At 41.9% G+C, this 10,618-nt stretch overlaps 1 long non-coding RNA gene across 1 annotated transcript; it reads left to right on the top strand.

Annotated features, from left to right (window-relative positions):
* Window positions 1-433: 433 nt before the first annotated feature.
* On the top strand, window positions 434-3,399 carry LOC140578635 (uncharacterized). The gene is made up of 5 exons (XR_011982905.1): window positions 434-1,241; window positions 1,588-1,665; window positions 1,897-1,964; window positions 2,233-2,267; window positions 2,392-3,399. It is a non-coding gene; the product is annotated as an uncharacterized lncRNA (long non-coding RNA).
* The last annotated feature ends 7,219 nt before the right edge of the window (window positions 3,400-10,618 follow it).

The raw sequence follows: 10,618 nt of genomic DNA, 5'->3' as shown, positions 1-10,618 counted from the left end.
ACAGTCACTATCCTTACACATCCATCCAGCTTCTGTACCCTCGTGTCCTATTCAGGGACGCTGGGGGTTCAGAGCCTATTGCAGAAGCTAAGGCACAGGGCAGGGAATGTGTCTCCAGTGACCACACAAAATAAATGGCAGGGCCAGAACACTCTCTATGACGGGATTGTTGTCTAACCCACAGCCAAAGTGAGGCACACAGCTTTAGATATAATAATAATAACTGTTATTATTATTGATAATAATTAATTAATCATCATCATCAACAACAATAATTATTATTATTGATGTTGCTGTTGATAATAATAAATTATTAATAATAATTTTCATTAATCAGTAATAATAATTAATAATAATTACTTGCCTTGGTGACTGTGTGCAGTTCTAAAAGGGGCTGTCAAACAAAACTGCAGCAGGCCTTGCATGGGCTTACTCACAGGGGGGCCAGGGGCTGGCCCACAGAAAACCCACATGGGGGCCCCAAAGGGCAAAACTGCTGCGGGCCCCACGTGGGCTAACCCGCATGGGCCCCATGTGGGATTAGTGTGGGTTTGCCCTGCCCACACTGACCCACAGTAAACCCACACCTGCCCATGCGGGACCCAAATGGGCATGTTTTCTGGGTAAATGCATAAAAGTGCCACATAGATTTGTGTACTGCATCAAGGCTTTTTAACTTTGTCAGGAACCTCTATTTAAATAAAATTTAAAAAACAATAATAATAAATTAACTAAATTATAAATGCTGTGGTCAAGATATTATCCACTCTGGTGTTAGGGTCGGCACCGACCCGTTTGTAAGTTTAAAATGCATAAAAGCACCACACAAATTTGTGTACTGCATCAAGGCTTTTTACATTTCTAAGGAACCTCTATTTAAACAAAACAAACAAAAAAAAAATCACTAAATTATAAATGCTCTGATCAAGATTACAACAGCTCTGGTACGTGTTTTTAAGTTTAAAATGCATAAAAGCACCACATAAATTTGTGCATTGCACCAGGAACCTCTATTTAAACAAAATAAATAAATAAAAACTTTCACTAGGCAAGGCATGCCCAGACATGAAAGGCAAGATAAGACTAATTCAGTTTATTTAATATACTTGAGGCTTATTTTATCATTATTTTTTTATTGAAAACGAGAGGTATACTGTCAAAAGATAGGTCCAGAAATCCACACCAAAAATATTAAAACCAATCTTTTTATGGATAAGGAAGCCTAACAAAGGAACCAAGAGGTAAGAAACAAATTCATCAGATGATAAATAATTGTTTTGAGGGTATTTTATGGCTGATTTAAGACATGGGTCGGCACACAAGAGATGCGTACAGAAAGCTAACACAGGACAAAAGTACTGTATGTCTAGCCAGTCTCCTGCTATCTGCCAGCAAACTGCTTTTTATGCAAAATGTCTGGTTATGATGCGATGCAGCCATGAATGCAGGAGTGGAGCAGAGACGAGCGCCCCATTTGAAAAGTAACGAAGGAAAACAAAACTTTTGCCAGTAATTTACTATAAATTCTACAGTATAATTTACAGTGCAGGAGACAACTGACACTTTAAATCAAATTTTGTATTTCAGATTCACAGAACCTAGAACTGCCAGATACTGGCACCGTGCACTTTGTCCAGAGACTTCAGGGAAAAGCCGCGTTGGATGGTATAGGAGTCAAATTGCTAGCAACGGAGTTGCTTAACAAAAACATATTTTATTTATAATGTACGAAGCATTAATCAGAATACTAATTCGTATTTCTAATATGTGTCGACAAGACTTTAAAGTAATTTTTAAGTCTCCAAGTAAAAAAGCACAGATGTGACATAAATATAAATTTGAGTGAAAGGAAAGCCAGGAGGCAACTGAAAGCTGATAGAAAATTTTGTATTTCAGATTCAGAGAACATAGAATTGCCAGATGACCAGAGTCATCCTACATATGCAATGGTCATCTTGAAGCAGGTATAATTATACACATTTATATCTGTCTATAAAGAAATCAGATCATTTACATTTAAACATGTACATTTAAACTTTTTCTGTATAACTGTTTATAAAGGCTGTCAATAAAGTCAATGGGCCGATACCACTTTGGGAATCCATCCCTTTGCTCAGTGTACCACTTGATGATGAGCATTGTTAATATGGTTGGCTGGGTGTTAATACTGCAGTGATGTGATGGACTGACACACTAGTGGTGCTGTAGTGATAATCCACTCCTATGTTGCAGGATGCTGAGGAGGCCAGGGTGGTGGTGTGTCAGCAGTGAGTACCAGTATCTGATTTAATAAAACTGATGCTTAGGCAGGAAACTCAAAGAGAGCTGATGCATTATCTGTGTAGTTTCTGAGCATTTAAACCTGTATTTTGTGCATGCTTTGTATTGTAGGATGCATACTTATACCTGGTGGCAGTTGGTTGCACATGGCTGGATCATCGGTGCCTCTGCCATCATCCTCATTGCAGTCGTCCGGCTGGGGTACATGAAGTGCTTCATTGCGTCTATACACTTCCCCTCAGCGCTTGGTCTGACGGGTCCCCACCAGAACTTCACGGTTAAGAGCTGCAGAAGGGTGGAGCTTGATGACCAGTTCAGATATATATTCCCAGTAGCCTTTAGAGATTTCCACTTGTTAACCAGTTGACAACTGCCAGGGGCACTTTTAGAATAATTGCCCTGAACATTGCGAGGATCACTGGCAGTACAATACTGGTTAACTTAGTTCCTTGATCCAATTATTAGTTTCACCTGTTCACTGGTTTCTTGCACCAATTCTTGTGCGTTCTACCTGATTGGTTAATTGTTTCATCTCACTCCTCCTGCTTCGTTACCCGGCTCGGTTTGTGTATTTATGTTCCTGAGTTGGTCATTATGTAACAAGGTTAGAAGCTACTGTGTTGTATTATGAGTTTGCTATGTTCCCTTGCCTCTTCCTACTCTCCATGTTGCCTTAACAATACGCTAGAACAGAGAGAGAACTTGGCAAAAACAAGACAACCAGATAACAGGGGGACAAAGCTACAGAATGAACAATACAGTCACTGCTCATCGATTTCCGTTCCTACAAAAAGGTCGCTAAGCGAATTGGTTCATAAGCGAGGAGCCGCCCCTTACCGTTGTTTCAGGCATACTGAACGAGTAGTGGGTTCGTGTAAACCATCTTTATTTTAATGTCATGTTTGCACCATTCATAACATTAGTATATTTATAAATGTTTATACAGTAGTGTACTATTCCTCCTACGTGTTTTCTCTGTATGTGACAGGTGAAAATCTATGAGTGAAATTGCAATAAACAAAACAGAAAAGACTCAGGAGATCTCTAATCTGGTATAGCAAAGTTACAACAAGCTGGTCGATAAGTGCTAAGGTTAATCATCAGCGGAAATACAAGTAAACGATACACTAACATATGCAGGTATGTATCGTAATTTAGCATCCCTGCAATCCAGTGAATCATTGGTAGTCTTGTTTTGCACATTACCAAAATAAAACAGCGCATAGAAAATAAGTCACTTGTAAATATTAACTAAGATATGGAAAAGTAAAAAAAAAACAAAAACTTGCAGCCATTGCTTTTGAAAATGTTACAAAAGTAAAAGACACAGGAAAACTTTAACCTTGCGCATGTCTGTGGTTTACAGTATGTGCCCCTGGAGGTTCCCTGTCCCACAATGTGAGCATAAGCATCAAACTAAAGGTATCGGAATAAAAATTGATTGCATGGGCACCGTTAGTTCTGTTTCGCTTTCCAAAAGTATATCCTATGTCATAATTACAACCATCGGTTTCTGGTATTTGGTGCCCTTGTAAGTAACAGCCGGTTAGATGCCTGCCAATCTAACAGCTTCCGGGTTCCAAGGCTGTACAAGTAGATATCAAACTCACCAGCTTGCTGCATTTGAAGATTTGGTGTGAAGAGACTGCCGGCCTGAAGATACGCTTGCAGAAGCTGATGCCTCTCAGCCAAAGTATTATTCAGGTTTTTGAAGTTATGCAGCTTCTTTGTACACTGCTTGAAAAATGTGTGCTTGCTTGCGAAACGCAAAATCCACAACCAAATGAGTGGACCAAAATGCAGTATGAGCTCTGGATAGTGCAGTAAGAAATGATGCTTCGGTTTCAGTGCTGTATCTGGAAACAGTGAGGCTCTTGACTCAATATACTGTTCAATGAAAACTCTCAGACATGCTACCTGATTAGCATGTGCTTTTGGGGCTGTCACCATATCAACTATCTCTCATCGCTGGAGGCAAAACTGCCAAATCTCATCCTCCAGTGGATTTTTAATATGATCACCAATCATATAAGCAGTGGGAGTAATCAGAGCAAACACCAATTCTGAGCTACATTACATTACCCCCCAATGTTTCACTATCTGCCCGCACTTCACATTATTGTTAACTTATTCGCTTATTGTTGGTAATTTGTTTCCAGTTAAGTCTCGGATTGACTACAAAATGCTGCTATTAACTTATAAAACACTGAACTTGTTGCATATTGTCTGACTAGAGGGTTGATAATATATTTGTCCTTCAACGTAGTGATAAACTACAACACTAATAAAGGTGGATATTCATACATAGCTAGCATTAAATACTGTAGCTAACAGAAACTTTGAGGCTATCATAAGGTGCAAATACATACTCAATTGATTACATTGTGTTGATTACATTGTAATGATTTCATCATGAATATTTGGCATACTTTTTAATAACATCATAATGATTATGTTCTACATTGTATAGTCCTAAATAGTATTCCATATATTTCCTCTCTTTGGGACTCCAGAGTCCCACACACAATCCTGTCCATCTAGCCTAGGAAGGAGGGCGAAAACCCTAAGATCTAGGGAAATTCCACCCCCAGCCCGCCAAGGGCACGGCCCCCCTTCAGGGTTCATGACTGGCATGGCTCACAAACTACCAGCACTCAGAGTCAAACATCTGCAGCACAGGGAGTACATCAGCAAATAGAGGGGAGGATCGCCATGTAATAAACTCCCCAGGATACATTGCATACAGTATCTTGTCTACATAATCCACCAGAACTACATCACCTACACAATCTCAATACATAAACATATATGTCTAATACAAGGATAACTGAAAGGTTAACTGATAGCACTGTAGACCACTATAATAGACACTCTGTTGTGAGCAGGAAAGTCTCAGATGTCATGGGAGGCAAGCATGCTTCAGCATTTCCAGCATCGAGCAATCACGACTGGTACGGCTGAATTTCAGCTGTGGGCAGGAGCATGTCTAAGCCGTCTATGTCGCCATCCATTTCCGTGTTGGTCCAGGAGGTTGCCGCTCCAAACAGTCTTGCCACCACTTTAGACATTGCAGCTATTGTTGCCAGCCGAGACAGTGCTCTCTCCACTAGGGAGTGAACTAGAGGAACTACACCACAAAGGATTAGTAACAGAGCAAGAATGAGCACAGCACCCACACAGAGTGTTTTCATAAGGGCTTGTTTCCAACTACCCCACATAGTATACCACCAGTCAAACATCCCTTCATGTTGCCATCTCATCCTGTATACCCTGCAGCTTCCTCATAGCCTCGGTAAACCACCTATCCGGCATAAACGTGCAGCACTGATCCCCAAACAGCATGCACACTCCCCCTTTTTCCGCCAGAAGCCAATCCAGGGCTATCCTGTTCTGCCATGCCATCAGACTGGTGGCCTGAAGCTGTTCCCCCAGAGATGCCACTGCTTCCCGGGTATAGTTGGTAAACCTCTGCTGATTACAGTACAGATAATTTATCCACTCCACATTTTTATTAACAGTAGGCCAAATGAATATTGATTCGAACCCTACAGCTATCTCATTTCTTGCCTTATATTTGTCTGGAATGCCTCTTGGCTGGCCTATAGCATCTAGGTATACATTGGGATCGTCTTCGTATTTCGCAACAGACTTGTGGGACCTAGAGGGCTGTTTTTCAGAGTATATATCCACCTGGCTAGCTAGCATCACCCTAGTGCAGAGGGCTCCCCAATCATTGGGGAGAGTAGGCCTCAATCCTCCTGCCTGACCACACAGCCACCACGTATCTGCCAGAGGCACACTCTGGTTCTCTAGTGCATCCAGCGGAATACTCGATACTTCTCCATTCTGCACTTGGTTGCCTTTCACATCCCAAACAGTTCCACAGTTTCCCCAGAAGATGGCTACCTCCTCTGTCCCATTATTCTTAAAATACTCATGAGTATAAGACTTTTGAAAAAATTCAATTTCTGCCCTACGATATCTCGCTATCCCCCTTCCCTTGGCCTAAACTGCCCACAATGCTTTTCCATCCTGTATGCATTAATAGCTTAGTGACTCTCCCCACAAAGGCAGGTCCATTATCAGAACTTATTTCAGTTGGTATCCCAAACCTCAGTATCACCTCTCAGAACAGGAATTTCACCACTGTCATCACCCCCTTGTCCTTGGATGGAATTGCCTCCACCCATCTGCTGAACCCGTCCACAATCACTAGCATGTATCGCTTTCCGTATCCTGCTTTTCCCATGTCCACAAAGTCCATCACTAAGTATGTGAACGGTCCTTCAGGGACTGGGATATGTCCTACTGGGACGCACATTGTATTTAATGCTCACCTCACATTCTGACAGGCTTGCGTCCACCAAGGCTTGCAACTGCGCTGCCCAGAAACCTTGCCTTTTAATTTTCCTTAACAATAAGATATGCTCAATGTTGTTGCTGTGCAATGCCTGGAAGTCCTCTATTAAACATTGGACAGTGGTGGCTGGTAACAGCCTTTTAGCTTGCATCCTCAAATAGAACAGTGCCAAATTTGTCAAAAATATGTTTTCAACATTACTGCCAAACGTCGCTGTTTTAAGATTTCGCCTTTCCCGCCAGAGTTAACTGTGCACACGCAGTACGGATCATGCGCTTTCTCCTACAAACCCATAAATATACGCCGCCACGAGTTAATCACTCTAATTAATTTAATTATTTGACAGTATAATGAAGCAAGTATATATAAGAAGGCTACCTAATGGGAAACTTACGTACAGGAACGGTTATAAATCGGATGAACCTTTTATCACTGTGTTTCAAGAGATCACTGTGTTTTGTGTGCAGCTCCAATGGCGATTCTAAATTTTATCCCGTCCGGTAATTTTCGGCTGGTCATGTGCAGCACAGGCTTGGCCATTGCGGCCGCTGGTACCGTGCACCTTGTCCGGAGACTTTGGAGAAGGGCCGAGTTTGAAGGTATAGGAGTCAAATTGTTAGCAACAAAGTTGCTTAAGAAAAACGTATATTTTATTTATAATGTACGGAACATTAATAAGAATACTAATTGTGTGTTGACAAGACTTTAAAGTAATTTTTAAGTCTCCAAGTAAAAAAGCACAGATGTGACATAAATATAAATCTGAGTGAAAGGAAAGCCAGGAGGCAACTGAAATTTCACAGCAAATTTTGTATTTCAGATTCAGAGAACGTAGAACGCAGAAGCAATACTTTTCCCTGGTGGGAGTTGGCTATAGGCGGCTGCATCAGTGGCATTGCCATCATTGTCATTGTTGCAGTCACCCGGCGGGAGTACATGGAGTACTTAAATGCTTGTCTACGCTTCCACTCAGCGTGTCTTCTGACGGGTCCCCTTCGCTCAAGATATCCACCTCAGAACCAGTCGACAGCTGCCAGGGGCAATTTTAGAATAGCCCCTAACAGTGTGAGGATGACTGGCAGGACAATTCTGGAAGTAGTGGCTATCAGGGTCCTCTTCAGAAGACGTTGAGTGAGATGGAGCCAGACGCGTAATTTCCATGGGGGTTAGGGGGGGTCATGTCACCTGGAGGTCCACATAAAAAATGGCATTAAATTTGAAGGTAATGCAATTGAAAACTGAAAAGAATATGTTGTTCACGAACATTGAATATGAATATGTAATAAACACCCCTGTGTCTCAGCCGCCAGTGGATCGTTACCTCCGTTTCTCTGCCCGCACCATGCCTCGCCACCGGAACGGCTTATGTCACCTATAGGATTGATGACCCACCCTGAATGTCCTGGCCCTGGGCTCATGTTTATAACTGTTTATAAAGGCTGTCAATAGAGTCAATGGGCCAATATCACTTTGGGAATCCAGTCCTTTGCTCAGTGTACCACTTGATGATGAGCATTTTTAACATGGTTGGCTGGGTGTTCATACTGCAGTGATGTGATGGACTGACACACTAGTGGTGCTGTCCTTGGATGGAATTGCCTCCACCCATCTGCTGAACCCGTCCACAATCACTAGCATGTATCGCTTTCCGTATCCTGCTTTTCCCATGTCCACAAAGTCCATCACTAAGTATGTTAACGGTCCTTCAGGGACTGGGATATGTCCTACTGGGACGCACATTGTATTTAATGCTAGCCTCACATTCTGACAGGCTTGCGTCCACCAAGGCTTGCAACTGCGCTGCCCAGAAACCTTGCCTTTTAATTTTCCTTAACAATAAGATATGCTCAATGTTGTTGCTGTGCAATGCCTGGAAGTCCTCTATTAAACATTGGATAGTGGTGGCTGGCAACAGCCTGGTAACTGCCCAGAAGGGTGGAGCCTGATGACCTGTTCAGATGCAAATTGCCAGTAGATCGCTCAAGATTTCCACTTCTTAACCAGTTGACAGCTGCCAGGGGCAATTTTAGAATAATAGCCCTGAACATTGCGAGGATCACTGGCAGTACAATACTGGAAATGGTGGCTACTAAGATCCTCTCCAGAAGACGTTGACTTGGATGGAGCGGTCACAATGGAACAGAACGTCCGTTGACAGGAAGCACCCCGTCTGGTGGCATGAGTCTTGTAACCAGCTGAGATAAAGTACCTTTTGTCAGCTAATTTTTAAGTCTCCAAGTAAAAAAGCACAGATGTGACATAAATATAAATCTGAGTGAAAGGAAAGCCAGGAGGCAACTGAAACTTCACAGCAAATTTTGTATTTCAGATTCAGAGAACGTAGAACGCAGAAGCAATACTTTTCCCTGGTGGGAGTTGGCTATAGGCGGCTGCATCAGTGGCATTGCCATCGTTGTCATTGTTGCAGTCACCCGGCGGGAGTACTTAAATGCGTGTTTACGCTTCCACTCAGCGTGTCTTCTGATGGGTCCCCATCACTGAAGATTTCCACCTCAGAACCAGTCGACAGCTGTGTTTTAGAATTTTACAATGGGTTAGAAGTTACTGTGTTACTGAGTTTGCTATGTTCCCTTGCCTCTTCCTGTTCTCTGTGTTGCCTTGTTGGACCTTGTTTCTTTGTTATTTTATGTGGTCAGTCTTTGTTTTCCCCATTTTGCTTTTTAACCACTCATGGTCCTTTCCTTTGTAAGTTTACCCAGTGTATTTTAGTTTCCCTAATAAACACCCCTGTGTCTCAGCCGCCAGTGGATCGTTACCTCCTTTTCTCTGCCCGCACCATGCCTCGCCACCGGAACGGCTTATGTCACCTATAGGATTGACCCACCCTGAATGTCCTGGTCCTGGGTTGAACTGCTGCATGTGTGGGTCTTTACATGAAATGAAGCTGGAGGGCAGATATTTTGTGCCAGTATAACTATGCATGTGACAAAATCTTGAAGTACTGTAGTTTAATCTTTGAGTATTTTGGCTCATTACTTCACAGCAAATGGTCAGGCAGACAGTGGTAAGACTTGGAGAAAGCTAAGTACAAAAATCTTCTGTTAACCAGAATAAGCCTACAGGCACGTGGGGGGGCAGAATTGTCTTAGGCTATTAAAAATGTAAGACAATTTAGGACCTCTTTAATCCTGTTACATTTCCTTTTCCATTTAATCATGTAAAACTGGTAAAAGAAGTCTAATTACAGTTGTTGATCTCTGCCCAAGGTGCAGCGTTTATAACCAAAGGCAGAAATCAAAACCTAAAATTTAGTGGGGGGGAAAACAGAAGCATCCGTCCAAAAGACAATACGCTAGAACAGAGAGAGAACTTGGCAAAAACAAGAGAACCAGATAACGGGGACAAAGCTATGAACAATACAGTCACTCCTCACCAATTTCCGTTCCTACAAAAAGGTCGCTAAGCGAATTGGTCCATAAGCGAGGAGCCGCCCCTTACCGTTGTTTCAGGCATACTGAACGAGTAGTGGGTTTGTGTAAACCATCTTTAGATATTATTTTAATGTCATGTTTGCACCATTCATAACATTAGTATATTTATAAATGTTTATACAGTAGTGTACTATTCCTCCTACGTGTTTTCTCTGTATGTGACAGGTGAAAATCTATGAGTGAAATTGCAATAAACAAAACAGAAAAGACTCAGGAGATCTCTAATCTGGTATAGCAAAGTTACAACAAGCTGGTCGATAAGTGCTAAGGTTAATCATCAGCGGAAATACAAGTAAACGATACACTAACATGCAGGTATGTATCGTAATTTAGCATCCCTGCAATCCAGTGAATCATTGGTAGTCTTGTTTTGCACATTACCAAAATAAAACAGCGCATAGAAAATAAGTCACTTGTAAATATTAACTAAGATATGGAAAAGTAAAAAATAAACAAAAACTTGCAGCCATTGCTTTTGAAAATGTTACAAAAGTAAAAGACACAGGAAAACTTTAACCTTGCGCAT

This window comes from Paramormyrops kingsleyae, chromosome 1 (assembly GCF_048594095.1).
Source record: "Paramormyrops kingsleyae isolate MSU_618 chromosome 1, PKINGS_0.4, whole genome shotgun sequence".
Taxonomy (NCBI): Eukaryota; Metazoa; Chordata; class Actinopteri; order Osteoglossiformes; family Mormyridae; genus Paramormyrops; species Paramormyrops kingsleyae.
Note: the sequence above shows the minus strand (reverse complement) of the source record. Positions and strands in the feature narration are given on the sequence as shown.